The following is a 15,575-nucleotide window of genomic DNA, read 5'->3' as shown; positions in this document are numbered from 1 at the left end:
CTTTTAATATAACGAGATTTCATGAGTATAAACTCTTGAAACAGACTGTACTGCCATCTGCGCGCCAACAATGCGAGTGCCACGCCGGCTCCACTGTGCCATGTGCAATATTTACATACAGTGAGAAATAAACAAACCACAGTGAGTGGCTATTTAAGGATCTTTGCTTACTGAAGACAGAATGGGAACAGTGCAGCATTTGTTAAAATCGTTTACTGTGATGGTCATAGACCATGCGCCTGTCATTGCCTGATGGTGAAAAAAAAAAAACCACTGAAATAAATTATTAGGTGAGCATCCGTTGTTGAGATTGGAGGACTGCATGTTCGCAATATAATCCAGAGAATTCCCACTCCATACCTCACCTGAAGTGTTGGAACAGCTATTTGTAAGGGACATAATTTTCTTACAGTTTTCAACGTTTGAACTGAGGATTAGTCACTGTCTACGCAGCTTCCAACTAACTTAACACGAAGCATTTGTCAAACTGGAGTCAGCAGTCTTCTTCCTGCAGTCCAAGGCGAAAGAGAAAATAAAGCTGTACATCTATGATCGCAGCCATTTACACAAGGCAACGAGGTTTTATATGTAAAGCCCAGTGCACATCGGCGCAGATGTCTGTACATGCAAAAGATCGCTGCAAATGTGGTGTGTTCACACGACACAAACCCCAATCTACTACTCGCCTGCCATCTGTCGGTGTAGAAAAGAAATATCAGTGGCAAGCAACTACGCTCCCGTAAACGTCAAAAATTTAATTCAGTTATTTTGAAATATACGTAGAAATGGAGGAAGTTCTGTTGTGGTCTGAGTTCGCAACTTGTGTTGCCAAATGACATTCAGACCAACCGCAGGAAACAGAGAAAGCGGTCAAAATGGTGTAGACAGTGGCTGCTATAGCGAAAGCAGTTTTCTCACGTACATTTAGTGCGAGAGTTGCAGGGTTTTGTTTTACATTACCTCGTGTTCCATTTCCTGGCACGTTGACACTCCAATTTCATCTACAATTGTACTCCTGCTTGGTCTTAGCGCTTCTTGATCACTAAGAAAGCCAAGCAGATCAAAATACCATAACGTTGGCTGGTATACCTGTTCTACTCTTACACCACATCTTCTAGATTTCTGAACTTTGGATAACTCTTTTCGGTAAACAGTTCGCTGACAGACTTAATTTATTTGACTTGCCTTCATGAGCTCATCCTTAAGGACAGTGTAAATAGCTTCACATGTGTTGGGTATTATTTTACTCAACGCTTGTTTCGATATTGCAGTTGAAAATTCCAAATCCTCGCAGCTCCACCCTGTTGCTAGGAATCTTAATGTTACCGCCAGCCGTTCATGAGGAGAAATTGCCCTTCTCATACAAGTATTTTTTCTCATAATTATCTGTTAAAGCTTGTAACCCCTCATATTATAAGTTTCGACATCCATCCGCAAATAATTTCGCCAGTTCGCAACGAATTTTTTTTTATTGCCGTTTCTCTGTTTGCCGAGGCGTCAACTGCCCGCAATTTTTCAATTAGAGCATTGTATGCTGCTGTCTTTTTGTCTCGGTCACTATATTCTTTACTTTTAATCTTACACAAACATGGGTGGTTTCTATATATTTCAATGAATTCACTTACGAACTCTCGAGAACACTGACGAGTATACAAATACTAGACTGAGTAAACAGCTGTTTCGCGCCAGATTTGCAGCGATCTCCTGTCCACACGCTCCAACTTGCCTGTGCAGATGTGGTTTGGACCCACAGATTTGAGACGTTTCACTCAAAACCTTCAACTCCAACATCCAGGTTTGCACACACCTCAGGTTGGTGTAAATCTTCTGTCCTAACGCAACGACCTGTCTGCACAGATATCATGTGCGCAGATATTTGCGCAGACAGATCGTTGCGTGTGGACGGGCCTTTACTTTAAGAACACGCCACTGATGAGTAACTATGTTCCACAGCAAAGTAAATCAGAACAGTGATAACTATTACCAAAGAAAATAATTAAACTGAGTACATTATATTCTGCAGATAGAAGTTAAAGTATTACCGTATTACCATTGTCGTCTCAAAGGAAAAGTGTTAGTTCATTCTGGATTAAAACAGTTCACCTTTGCAATTGAACTTTGTTTCTCAGAGATTAGCACAACAGTGAGATTTCGTCAGTGTAATAACAAAGGTATTCACTGGACATATTCGTCTATATGCACCACTGTAGTAACTTTGTTACAGCTATCTCACACCATAGTTTCAGTTCAGTTATCACGATTCAAACGCAGACCGCTCAGTACATTCCAAATAATTTCTAGCAAGTTAAGCATTCATAGTTTTATGCCGGGGAAGTTGCTGTACCAACATTAAAACGCAGTAACTCTCCCTGCTTTGAGACGTAACTGATTACCGACTTTATTGTAAGGCTAAAATTGTATGTTTTATGCACATTTGTGTGTACATGTATGTATGTGTGTGTGTGTGTGTGTGTGTGTGTGTGTGTGTGTGTGTGTGTGTGTGAACTTTCTAGTTGCAAGTGTAGACATGGAATGCAGCCATATATTAATGCAGCATAGACATTTATGCAGTTCTGCTACATATTTTCACAAAACAGTAGAGTGTGTGGAAATAGTAATTCGTGTTGGTCATTAACACAGTCCATCGTTCATTCCTTCCTTCTTACACAGAAGTGATAGAGCAGTTTTATTTAGGCAGTCAGCTGTATAATACACTACTGGCTATTACAATTGCTACACCAAGAAGAAATGCAGATGATAAACGGGTATTCATTGGACAAATATATTATACTAGAACTGACATGTGATTACATTTTCACGTAATGTGGGTGCATAGATCCTGAGAAATCAGTGCCCAGAACAACCACTTCTGGCCGTAATAACGGCCTTGATACGCCTAGGCATTGAGTCCAACAGAGCTTGGATGGCGTGTACAGGTACAGCTGCCCATGCAGCTTCAACACGATACCACAGTTCATCAAGAGTAGTGACTGGCATATTGTGACGAGCCAGTTGCTCGGCCACCATTAACCAGACGTTTTCAATTGATGAAAGATCTGGAGAATGAGCTGGCCAGGGCAGCAGTCGATCATTTTCTGTATCCAGAAAGGCCCGTACAGGACCTGCAACATGCGGTCGTGCATTATCCTGCTGAAATGTAGGGTTTCGCAGGAATCGAATGAATGGTAGAGCCACGGGTCGTAACACATCTGAAATGTAACGTCTACTGTTCAAAGTGCCGTCAATGCGAACAAGAGGTGACAGAGACGTGTAACCAATGGCATCCCATACCATCATGCCGGGTGATACGCCTGTAAACAGAACCTTGATTCGTCCGAAAAAATGACGTTTTGCCATTCGTGCACCCAGGTTCGTCGTTGAGTACACCATCGCAGGCGCTCCTGTCTGTGATGCAGCGTCAAGGGTAACCGCAGCCATGGTCTCCGAGCTGATAGTCCATGCTGCTGCAAACGTCGTCCAACTGTTCGCGCAGATGGTGGTTGTCTCACGAACGTCCCCATCTGTTGACTCAGGGATCGAGACGTGACTGTACGATCCGTTACAGGCATGCGTATAAGATGCCTGTCATCTCGACTGCTGGTGATACGAGGTCGTTGGGATCCAGCACGGCGTTCCGTATTACCCTCCTGAAGCCACCGATTCCATATTCTGCTAACAGTCATTGGATCTCGACAACGCGAGCAGCAATGTCGCGATACGATAAACCGCAATCGCGATAGGCTACAATCCGACCTTTATCAAAGTCGGAAACGTGATGGTACGCATTTCTTCTCCTTACACGAGGCATCACAACAACGTTTCACCAGGCAAAAGCTGTCAACTGCTGTTTGTGTATGAGAAATCGGTTGGAAACTTCCCTCATGTCAGCACGCTGTAGGTGTCGCCACCGGCGCCAGCCTTGTGTGAATGCTCTGAAAAGCTATTCGTTTGCATATCACAGCAACTTCTTCCTGTCGGTTAAATTTCGGGTCTGTAGCACGTCATCTTCGTGGTGTAGTAATTTTAATGGCCAGTAGTGTATTAACCGTTTCAGGCGATTGTAGGTGGTGCTACTCTAGTGACTTCGTTTTTATTTCCAGCTCAAAGTGATCACCCAGGTTTAGTCTTCTGTAGCGGTTTGTGACAGAAACGCCTCTCCATTAGCCTCTAACTACTGCAACAGTTGAGATGAAATGGCTTTTCTTTGATGTGGCGGTCTGTTATGAGCTTTCATGTAGCTCATCTTGTATACGGTATGAATATCCAAGTGTGTTATTCGTTGCACATGTGCTTGAAGTGCGTAATGCACTGTTCTACCCGAGTAATGGCATCCCCACAATTCATCATGTCAGGGGCAATGGCTGTAACAGGACATTCCGAACGCAGTCCAACATCGAGATCCACTTGTGCACTTCCTAAACTTTAACTCCCTTTAGTCATCGCTCTTAAGTATTCATATCAGCTGCATCGCTAACATACACTGTCCACAAACGTTTACGGACGTTCACCAAGGTTTTCTTTCCGCAACCAAGAATTCAACTACAGCACACTGCACGTAATGATCGACCGTCTTGAGTAGACACTATTTTTGATGGTTCGCTACAGCTCTGCCATCTGTCGGAATTTATTGAACTACCCTTGCTGTATCACTCAGTAACGATAAACTTTGTCAATGGACGAAGTAAATATCACCTCATAGGACATGCTCTCGATAAAAATTACATGTAAATTGCTGAGAAGTGGAACAACAGGAAAACTGTCGTCCAAACATTACAAAAACATGAGCATTTATTTGTTAGAGGAAATGTATACTACAAACACATCAAACAATGTATAGATGGCATCACAGAGTCTTTTTAACTCATCCTTTGTGTTGTTTTCTTTGCATGTACTTCAAAAATAACTATATTTTTCTGCTTCAACAGAGCTGAGTTTTTCACAGTTGATAAAGGCTAATTATTAAAAACTGCATCATTAATTTATGTACTTATCTATGCATAGTGTAGGCATTTTCTCTCCAGATATTGTAACACATAAAACATTATTCGGTTTCAGATATCAGTCCTCTTGAAATCCATTTACAAAGTGACGCGAAAATGAAGCGAAATCAATCCCAAAGGAAGCAGGTGTTGACAGGCGTGAAAATTACCGAGCTATTAGTTTAATTAGTCATGGCTGCAAAATAATAACAAGAATTCTTTACAGACGAATGGAAAAACTGGTAGAAGCCGACCTCGGGGAAGATCAGTTGGATTCCGTAGAAATGTTGATACACATGGGGCAATACTGACCCTACGAATTATCTTAGAAGTTAGATTAAGGAAAGGCAAACCTACGTTTCTAGCATTTGTAGACTTAGAGAAAGCTTTTGACAATGTTGATTGGAATACTCTCTTTCAAATTCTGAAGGTGGCAGGGGTAATATACAGGGAGTGGAGGGCTTTTTACAATTTGTACAGAAACCAGATGGCAGTCATAAGAGTCGAGGGGCATGAAAGGGAAACAGTGGTTACGAAGGGTGTGAGACAGGGTTGTAGCTTATCCCCGATGTTATTCAATCTGCATATTGAGTAAGCAGTAAAGAAAACAAAAGAAAAATTCGGAGTAGGAATTAAAATCCATGGAGAAGAAATAAAAACTTTGAGGTTTGCTGATGATATTGTAATTCTGTCAGAGACAGCAAAGGACCTGGAAGAGCATCTGAACGGAATGGACAGTGTCTTGAAAGGAGGATATGAGATGAACACCAAGAAAAGCAAATCGAGGATATTGAAATGTAGACAAATTAAATCAGGTAATGCTGAGGGAATTATATTATGAAATGAGACATTGAAAGTAGTAAATCAGATTTGTTATTTGAGAAGCCAAATAACTGATGATGGTTGAAGTCGAGAGGATATAAAATGTAGACTGGCAATGGCATGGAAAGCGTTTCTGAAGATGAGGAATTTGTTGACCACGAGTATAGATTTAAGTGTTAGGAAGTCGTTTCTGAAAGTATTTGTATGGAGTGTAGCCATGTATGGAAGTGAAACGTGAATGATAATTACTTTAGTCAAGAAGAGAATAGAAGCTTGCGAAATGTTGTGCTACAGAAGAATGCTGACGATTAGATGGGTAGATCACATAACTAATAAGAAGGTATTGAATAGAATTGGGGAGAAGAGAAATGTATGGCACAACTTGACTAGAAGGAGGGATCGCTTGGTAGAACATGTTCTGAGGCATCAAGGGATCACCAATTTAATATTGGAGGGCAGCATGGAGGGTAAAAATCGTAGAGGGAAATCAAGAGATGAATACACTAAGCAGACTCAGAGGGATGTGGGTTGCCCTAGTTACTTGAAGATGAAGAAGCTTGCACAGGATAGAGTAGCATGGAGAGTTTCATCAAACCAGTCTCTGGATTAGACCACAACAACAACATCCGTTACTGTCGGCAAAAAATGCTATCAGGGTAAGGACGACCTGTCTATCATATTTCAGGAGATAGGAAGTCACAAACAATGAGATGCTTGAAAAACTGCTGTATTGTGCATGGCCCTTAAAATCTGTTACTTCTTTGCTACTAACTTTATTTCCAACACATTTTACAATAGTATCTATATATACCACTGAATGTACCTAAAAAGGCATGTCATTGTATGACACACAGATCAGGAGATACGACGTCACGCATCATGTCATCTGCAAAGAGCAAACAGCTGTAGGCAAAAACAATAGCCGTCTAGAGAGCTATGAAGACACATTACCATAGAGACGCTTACAAAATTACGTTGCATACACGCAAAGCAGTTGTACTTATACATTTGTATATTATGCATATTTCTGTGTATAAGTGATCTATAATTTCAAAGATGTTTTCACGAATACATGGAAATGAAATGTTTCCGGTTTTACGCACAAACAGTTTATTTTTTGTTTCTGTAACTAATAGAAAATTGGGAAAATGAATACCTGGGAAATGCCGGGTTTGTCAGCTAGTAATGAAATAAAGACTAATAAGATGCAAAAGCGCGAAATCTGCTACCGTAAATATGTGTGTGCGCGGCTAAAATACGCTGCGACAGTCAGGTTGGTAGTCCAGTGCTGCTGGGGTGTCTCCAGACATGTCTTCGATCTGGAATCTCATTGACTGGAATAGAACTGCCTTGCTTCGAACAGAGTCCTGATGACCACCAAAGACGTGTCTGGAGACGCCCCAGACAGTGATCGGACACCAAGTTGACTGCCACCCACCATACGGCCCGACAGCCAGTAGTGATTTTCAGGGATGCCATTTATTTTCATAACAGGACTTTTTGGTTGTTATCTGCGGCATCCATATAGCACAGCGGTAGGTCGACGATATTCTACACCCCATTTTGTTGCCCTTCATGGTAAGCCATCCTAGGGCTTACATTTAAGCAATATAATGCCTGCCCACACATAACAAGAATTACCACTGCTTGTCTTCATGCTTGCCAAACTCTACCTTCGCCAGCAAGTTCGCAAGATCTATCCCCAACTAAGAATGTTTCGAGCATTACGGGCAGGTCCCACAGCCCATCCCAGGATTTTCACAATCTAACACGCCAATTGGACAGAATTTGGTATGATATCCCTCAGGAGGACATCCAACGACTCTTTTAATCAGTGCCAAGTTAGATAATTGCAGTAGTCGGACAACCTTGCATGACACCCCAAGCTTCACTGAAGATTGCCGGCATAGATGTGGCCTGGCGGGTAGCATTAATTTCACGCTAGGTTAGGAGAGCCCTACGTCATAGTGACGTAGGTTCGAGTCATCGTTACGTTATAACCTAAAAAAAAAAAAAGTGCGCGTCATATATCTTGGCGGCCGAGTTTAGGTTCGTTCTGCGCATCTGACGTCAGAAAACACAGTCAGCCAATGAACAGAGAACGACGTTGCCAGATCTGGACTGCAGTGCAGAGCACGGACGAGTCTCTTCAGTTTTAGAAACGTTCAGTCATAAATACAGTAATAGAACAAAAGTAATGTCTTGATAGCAGACTTTCTTTTATAGAAAGTTTGGAAAAAGCATTCTTTATACCAATTGCTTCATATTCTATTAATTAATTAAACCAAACAAGCAATAAGACTCCTAATTCAGGCGATAGCAAGGAAAGGTGTTTGTTTGAATCTCACGAACTGCTTTTCGCAATAAAGAACAGCGGTAATTGTTTATTTCCTATTGTACTTCGACGAAGCGTCAGTAATTCATAGTCATACCAACAGTGTTTATAAGTAGTTGCGTGAGGTGTTAGAGTCCTTAAGGAGTGACACTGTTCGATGAGCCAATATAGTGGAACGGTTAAGGTGTTGGCCTGCCTAGTGGAAGGTTGCGAGTTCAAATCTTGTGCGGAGCTTAATATTTTTTCTTTAGTTAAAAACAATATTGGAGTGCCTTACTTCACGATTTTTATTCGTTTGAATGAAATTTCTAGTGCTTTGCCTCTTCATTAACTTTTTCGCTGCTGCAGACACGTGCTCCCCGCATTCCGCGCTGTGCGCGATTTTGTCATCACTGCACTTCTCGCCTGTGCAGACACATGGTGTTCCCACTGCTTTGACACACTTATCATTCGATTTCACAAAAACTATTTGGCCAAAAAATTTGATTTTTACACGTCTTCTTGACTGATACCTTCCCCCCCATAAATGACTTAATTTTGTTTTGATGTGTAGCATTAAATGTAGTAAACCATTGCACGAAATTTTGAAGAGTTTGCAGAGGTAAAAGTCCATAGCGTATACTTTCCGTATGGTCGATTTTAGTTGCCACAATGTTGAGAATGAAATGTGGACAAGATACCTAAATTTCATATAATATTTACTGTATAACAATATCTCATTTAATTTAAGTACCACATAGGTGTCGTATGTAATATTGAGAAATATTCCGTCTTCCGCGACTGTAATAAAAGTTTTATTTACACAGGGCGCGTTTGGCTTTATTTTAAAGTGAAAGGTGAAAAGGTATGGCACATACACAATGGTATTCATGTTCTATTTCTTGTTTTTGTTCCACAGTCGCAGTTTTACCAATGGTATTGAAATATATCCCTCTTCTGCAACTGTAATAAGCGACTTATTTAGACCAGATGCGTTTCTCTCTTTTGAAGCATCATAAGAGGACTGTATTTTGTGTCCTCCATTGCCAAGTCACCTTTCGTAGTTTTGTGCTGCGGTAGCACAATATTCAACGTTTGTGTTGTTTCATCAGTGTTTTAGCAAATAAATGCTGTTTGTGTGTGCCACACACAAAATTATATTTGACATAGCTCTGAGCACTTCACTGACAGAAGGTATATTCAAGTCCTAATGTTTTTGTAAGTCCACAGTTTTGTTTAATGTATTTTGTCTACTTCCTTTTGATTGATTGAAGTGCTTTAAAATAAAGCCAAACGTGCCCAGTGTAAGTAAAACTTTTGTTACAGTCGCGAAAGGTGGAATATTTCTGAATATTACATACGACACTTATGTGGTACTTAAATTAAATGAAATATATAGGTATCTTGTCCACATTTCATTCTCAGCATTGTGGCAACTAAAATCGACCATCCGGAAAGTATACTCTATGGACTTTACCTCTGCAAACTCTTCAAAATTTCGTGCAATGGTTTACTATATTTAATGCTGCATAATAACTGCGTTGAACATCGAAACAAAATTAAGTCATTTATGGGGGGAAGGTATCAGTCAAGAAGATAGGTAAAAATCTAATTTTTGAGCCAAATAGTTTTTGTGGAATCGAATGATAAAAGAGTGTCAAAGCAGTCGGAACACAATGTGTCTGCACAGGCGAGCAGTGCAGTGACAAAATCGCCCACAGCGCGGAATGCAGGGAGCACGTCTTTGTAGCAGCGAAAGGGTTAATGCGGCCGTGGTGGCTTTACTTCATGAACTGCGCGCTCCCCCCTAAACGTAAGCTTGCGAACTATGCTGTACTATGGCGCTGCTTCTCTTGGCGCGTGCGTCGTGTGCAACTGGCAACGCAGCAATCTCCCGCGTCTAGGCGGGCATGCGCGAGCCGCCAAGATAAAAGAATTGAACTATAAATCGAATACATGAGTACGTATATCGATCTTTGCAGTTGTACCGATAACGTCAAAGGTATATGTAAATACAGAAGAGCGTCGATTATCCGAACGTCGGTCAACCGAACGACCGCTTAACCGAACTGTGTACTCGCTCGCACCTGTTACTCTCCCACCCTATCGTCAATCATCCCCCTCACTCCCAAACCAAGTTTCCCACAGTAGTCGCCGCCGAATGATATGTCCGAAATTCTCGGTATGCTAAAAGAAATAGATTGCCACCAATGTGATGAAGAAGACGTTCATGAATGGATGAATATCGATGGTGCAGATCCAGTACACCAAACATGCAGGACAGTGAGATTGTAAACGTCATCACTGATAAATATGACCCCGGCAGCATCTCATCAATCAGTGCTCCAGTAAGTGAAGATGAAAGTATAGCGACAGCTTCTGGGGCGTTCACTTGTTTAGATACTGCCTTGCGATGGTTTCAAGCCCAAGATGAAAGTGACCAGTTTCATATATCTGTAATGTTAAAAGTATGTGACGTAGCTGCTCGTAAGCGTGTAGGCTTGCTTAGACAGACCAAAATAAAGGATTTTTTTAAACGTTAATTTTGTATACTGTGTGTATTGTTCATGCAAAATGCGTATGTAATATGTATATATTTTTGTTTAATAAACTGTGCCACATACTATATATTCCTACTGAAGTTGCCTTTGTATGCTACTTTGTAATACTACAAGAGATGCCTGTTTTTATGAATAAATTTACTGTCCAGTACTTTTTTTTGGCAAGTAATCATGTACAGTTCGATTATCCGAACAAACCAGTTTTCCGAACATCCATGTCCCCCAATTACTTCGGATAATCTACTGTACATGTGTGATGTGTACAATCCATGGTACAATTGAAGTGACAGGAGTTGTGTGATATTCTTATCCTAGTTGAATGAATGTCTGAACGAAGGAACCATAGGCATGGGCAAACTGAAACACACAACTGTTTCGAAACAAATGAGACAGTACGATATAATGTTTCGAAAAGCTGTTTCGAAACAGTGAAACAGTTTGTGTTTCGTAATTGTAAAAGCCTACACATTATATCATATTCAGTGTCTACTGTATAAATATTGTCGATGTATACAGCATACACAGAACAGTCGATCGGACATCTCGTGAAACATCGTGACGCGTGCCTACGTCACTATGACGTAGGGCTCTCCTCACTTAGCGTGAAATGAATGCTACCCCTGGCTGCTTAGCAGTGATGTCATGGCGGGAATTTCAAATTTTAGGGGAAAATATGCCAATTGGGTTACCTCCACTAACCTATCCCCAGCCCCATCCCCTCCCTGCACTCCCCCTCCCCCCTCAACGCCACCATCTGGAAATTGGTGGCTGGGCTACTTGACAAGATGAAGTCTTTATTTTGTATGCATTGTTTCTTTAAACAATTTGAGTCGTCATGGACAGTAGCTCCATCCAGTGCGTTCACCATGAGGTCCAGAGTCTACGTGACCTAGTTCACAAAACCACCACTAGAGGACGCTGTCGGCTCTGCCCTTCTTCCCTCCGTGATGTAATCCAAGATGGCGGTCTGAGGATAAGTGACGAGAAATTCGCTCAGTCTGTGTCTAGCTGCTGTACTGGGAGAACGGACATAATTGTTTGCTGTGTGTATTATGTGTTCAATGGATAAGATGTCAATGCAGGAGAAGGAGTATATTAGCTGTAATCATGCAGTTGAGGACTGTGTCGATAGCCACCTGCATGATGTTTGGAAAGCAATGATATTTGGCGAATGTATGAAGAAGATGAATACGCTTCATCAAATAAGGAAGATGCAGCAAGACGGGGCTAAGTTACACTTTGCAACTCATGCTGATAAATGTGTGTCGGTAACTGTAGATCATTCGATAAAAGTCCATTTAGTCTTCCAAAGCACAAGAGGCATTCACCCAGTCTGGTGCAAGCAGCCATTTGTACAATTGAGGAAATGCTGGTGATGAACAGAGATGAATTTAGTATGTGTACTACATGCAAACACACTGCTGAGGACTTTATCCATAGCCTCTTACTTAAGAAGTAGAAAGAAAAGATAATGGATGAGTGTGTAGTGAATGCTTTCCAAAAAATATTGGGAATGCAGCAGGATGGCGTGAAGATGTATCTCAGTGCTCACGCATAGAGATGCTTCTGCTGGAGCTGCCAATTTTAAAAAAAAAAAAAAAAAAAAAAAAAAAATTTAAATTGCCCAACACCTCACATCAACTTTTCCCTTATTCCACAATGAACCATAAGCTTTCACCTTGAGGTTAGCAGACCAACTAGCCTAGTTCACAACACCGCCACCAGAGTGCACTGTTGGTCTTTCCCCACTCCCCTTCTGGAACGTAATCCAAGATGATGGCCCAGAAGAAAAAGATTGGGAACCAAAAGGAACCATGAATCCAGTCACATGATAGACTTTGGCCAATAGGATGACACTATTTGGTGACATTATCGGAGGGGATATATGGCAGGCTCAGCAGCTCTGCAGCCTCAGTCTCTTTCAGACAGCTAGCAGAAGAAGAACCATGAAGCGTCAGCATACAGTCGAGATCCAGCACAGCCCTGCAGAACAGTAAGAAACGGAAAAGTAAGTATCTCATATCATATCTTTATCCATAGTTAGCATTATTATTATTATTGGTTATTTTCGTGTCTTAGTCTGTATGTAATGCTTCCTCCTCCACTTTCTTGTTTAGTAGTAGCCTTTGACATGCCGAGGCCTGCAGGAGCAGGCACCAACATGTCGACCTCTGTTGCATCTGGATCTGAAGCAACCTCAGCCAGCATCTTTTCGAGATCTCCACCGACGTCTGGACCTGTGGCAGCAACAGCCCCCAACATGTCCGAACATGTAGTGACCACGTGGGATCCTGTAGTGCATCTAGCCCATTTGCTGGAGCAGGACAAGAAGCAGTTATTGTCTATCCCACCCATAGATTTGTGTGCTGAGGATGCCCGGTCTGTTCCTACCGTTTTAAATGCTCCTGAGGGCCCTAATCAACAACAAGATGGTGGTCAGTACTGGTCTCTGACATATGACCAATACCATCAGAACATTGCTGTGGTAGTTCAGGGACAGAGTGCAGATGCAGTGGAAAAAGGTTCCACACATAGCTGGAGCAGGATACGGAGCTGTTATTGTCTGTCCCACTCATCTATTTGTGTGATGAGGATGGGTGATCTGCTCCCAGCACCTTGAATGCTGCTGGTGGTCCTAAACAACAGCAAGATGGAGGACAGTACTAGTCCTCGACATACGACCCATCCCAGCAGAACATCCCTGTGTTAGCACAGGGCCAGAGTGCAGATGCTGTTAATAAACAGCTATTAAGTGTGCCCATGCTTTTCAGTCTCTTACAATTTAACTCCTCGTGGAACAAAACGTGTAAATGTGGGTATAGAAGCACATCAGGACATTGGCTTGCATGTGGGCATAGAAACAGCAATGTGCTTAAGGGTGTTAAAGTGCCTATTACTGAGTTCGACTGGGACAAAACATATTGCGCAGAGCGCTACAACAATCAGAAAATTACCACAGAGTAGTATTATCCAAATCTCCCCCACCTGCCCAGACATTCGTCTTTTGTGAAATCGGGTGACAAGTGTGTTTATCTATAGAATGCCTCAGTTATGAACTTATGCATTGTGGATACTGCACCAGGCTTTGCAGTGGAGAGGTTGAGTCTTTGGTTGCCAAGCATAGACCCCACATACAACGATGTTTTAAACTTTCTACATGAACATGTTGATCATTTGGAGCAGTATCTTTATTTGCACATGAGCGAAGAGCCAAAAGAGAAACAAGTTAAGTGTGCATGTGAAAAACCAAAGTATTGTGAGCTACCCTTCAGTTTGAAGGAGATATGGATGGAAGTTATTGCATCTCAAAAAGCTTTATTTGGGAAATATTGTACAAGTGCAAAGAAGATAAAGAAAGAGTCTGACGATTTTTTTGAAATACTGCATCCGATGTACAATATTAAATAAATAATGTGTATATATAATCTCAAACTGTGTTTGTGTTTTATTTAATATAATATTAATTTATAGTCCAAGTATTACAGTTATTAATATCTTTATTTTCATTGCTGCACTATAATCGTGCAGCAGCAGACAATTGCCTCAAACACCTGAGTGAATTCTCCGTGTAGCCAATACAGCTCAGTTGGTTAAGTGACAGAGCTATAGTGGCTACACGTACTATTAGCATCCTTACAAGTGTATCTTTCTATATATGCCCACTATTTGTCAGTACCTGATGTAGTCAGTATCATGGCAGGATGGGTGAAACATCCTTGCCACTGTCTTCATGGTGACCGGTCCTGTGAAGATGCAAAAGAAGACCTCAAGAAGAAGAAGAAGAAGAAGAAGAAGAATGGGCTACTCCTTCCTGATAATATACGAGCAGTTACTGTAGGTCCACCCAGTTGTGACAAGACTAGTGTCCTCATGATGCTGCTAACACATGTAGGTGGAGTCTGATTTGAAAATGTTTGTGTACTTTCAAAATACTGTTTCAGCCCAAGCATCAGCTATAACAGGAGATACTGTGTAGTGTAAAAGGCGTTACATACACGACATTCAGTGGAAGCGGCTATATCCCTCCATGTGAAAAAGTAAAGCCAAACACCGAGTTTATATTTGATAATGATGCTGTGGAAAACAACTACCAAATTTGAAAACATATATGTTTTGATTGCCAAATGGGCACAGGTGTATTTTATCTAAGCCAAACATATTCCAGAGCGCCGAAACAGTTAGTTACATATAATACAAACTTCATTATAGCCTTCAAACAAGACAATTTGAATTTAAAAGACATTTACCGGGCACATGTAGGAACTGACAGGTCTTTCAATGATTTTTTAAAGATATGTGGTGATTGTTGGAATCATTCACAGTATGGGTTTCTCTTTATTGATAAAACAAGAAAACTGAATGAAGGTAGGTAGGTACAGGCGAAACTTCCAAGAGTTTCTGTATATATAGTCTGGTAAGAGGGGTGAGTACACACTGCACCGTGGACAAATTCACGCTCAACCCGAGAGAATGGGTGTATATAGACATAACATTTGCTTGTACATAGAAACAAAAATTCAGGCTATCATGCATAAAGTTGGAAGAATGGGCAGGGAACTAGAGATGTCTTACCACACTCTTCTTAGAATGATCAATGGATTAAATGAGTTGTTTAATGAAATCAGTAAGAAGGTAATCTACTTAACTGAAAAGGTTCAGACTATTGAGAGCAAAATAGATGTCGGGCACTTGTTGAGAAGGGGAGCAGGCACATAATAAAAGGATGAATAGCAGATACGCGAAGCCTCACGCTGAAGAGACATCTTATTGGTATACGCCGAGATGTCGACAAAGCCGAAAGTCATTCAGGCGTGGAAAGCCTTTCGAGAGAAATTATGGTTGCTAAGGTTAGGGCATATGGACCAACAGCAAACACTAAGAGAGACCTTTAAGCTGGTT

This window comes from Schistocerca nitens, chromosome 6 (assembly GCF_023898315.1).
Source record: "Schistocerca nitens isolate TAMUIC-IGC-003100 chromosome 6, iqSchNite1.1, whole genome shotgun sequence".
NCBI lineage: Eukaryota > Metazoa > Arthropoda > Insecta > Orthoptera > Acrididae > Schistocerca > Schistocerca nitens.
This window is presented reverse-complemented; position numbering follows the sequence as displayed.